We start from the raw sequence: 1,635 nt of genomic DNA on the forward strand, positions 1-1,635 counted from the left end.
CTTCCCTGTGAATGTGGATGAAGTTAAAGTGATACAGAGCAACATCTATCCTGAGAATTATGTCCCTCTCCCTATTTCACTGGCCCAGTTCAACCAAGCAGATGGAGGCATTCAGTGTGATATGAGCCGGTGGCAAGATGAAGAGCTCAGGAAGTCTCTTGAGTGTTCACCAGAAGGCAGAAAGGCAACAGAGGAAAAGCCAGTCAGGTGTGGGAAATTGGATGAAGTGGTGGAGAGGGACAGCTACCCAAAGTACCCAAGCATGGGCCCTGCTAGGTTGGCCCAGATGACTAGCAAAGGGGTGGATGAAGGGATTGAGTGTGATATGAGCCAGTGGCAGGATTCAGAGCTGGAGAAATCCCCTGAACAAATGCCTTCCAAAGATGAAGAGTCATCACTATATTGCAGAACTAAGGGATCACAGAAAAAGTCAATCAGGAATGGGAAATTGAACACAAATGAAGAAGTGACCATGAATAATGAGACTGAGGAGTATCATGAGAACTTCAAAAAGTGTGCCAAGATTAAAAAGACTGTGAAAGGCAGGAAGCAGAAAACCCTGAGCAATTTCTCATGTGGTAACATAGTGTATTTGTTGATGAAAAAGGCTGCCTTGAACACTGTACTTCCCAAGGATTCAGAGGACTGTGAGTTGGAAGAGGCAGTTGGAAGATGAATAATTTCTTCCTTGAAGTAGTTAGTCCACTGGACTCTGAGACTTTCTCGAAAGGAAGGATTTATTGCAAGGCCAGCAGGATAATCAGGATGCCACCCAAGTGGTTCTTCCCTCCTCAACTTATTGTCTGGCCCACCAGATATAAGGTCAGGTTAAATCATGGTGAATATGAGAGCATCCCTCTGGTATAGGAGGTGACAGGACAGGATTTGCCTCTGCTGTCATTTCTCATCAGTGTGTATGAATCAGTTTTTTTCCATCCTGTTACAAACATGTGAAGAAGACAACTTTTAAAAAATATTTATTTTTGAGAGAGAGAGAATAAATAGGGGAGGGCCAGAGAGAGGGGGGAGATGCAGAATCTGAAGCAGGTTCTGAACTCTCAGCACAGAGCTTAAGGTGGAGCTCGAACTCATGAACCCTGAGATATAACCTGAATTGATGTTGGATGTTTACCAACTGAGCCACCCAGGCACCACTGAAGAAGAGAACTTTAATTTACTTTTGGTTATGCATCAAGATGGTAATTTTCAGGCTGAATTTTCTAGATTATGTCTGTTACTGTTTTTGCTTAATGATTTTTTTTTCTGGCAAAAGATATAGAATGATACAGAATAGTATCTTGAACTCTCAAAAGACGTGCTTTTGATATGTTTTTCTGTTGGCTTTTAAGTTAATTTGGGTTATATAATGTATGGATCATTTCTTCCCACAGGTAACTGTGAGAGAACGAAAACCATCAGATTTGATGCAGATGCTGTAAAGTTTAGGAAACAGCCAGCAGATGCAGAGGTTGGTATCTATATTGTGTCCAGTTTCGGTGTCTCATTGATAAGGCTTTGTTTGAGGTTTCATACTCAGTGTGTGTTCTGTCCTCTGAAACTAACACAGCTTGTGGGCAGTGAAAAATGGTAGCATTCTAACTGGGTAGTAGACCTGTATCTATAGATCCTCACTTA

This window comes from Suricata suricatta, chromosome 2 (genome assembly GCF_006229205.1).
Source record: "Suricata suricatta isolate VVHF042 chromosome 2, meerkat_22Aug2017_6uvM2_HiC, whole genome shotgun sequence".
NCBI classification, from domain to species: domain Eukaryota; kingdom Metazoa; phylum Chordata; class Mammalia; order Carnivora; family Herpestidae; genus Suricata; species Suricata suricatta.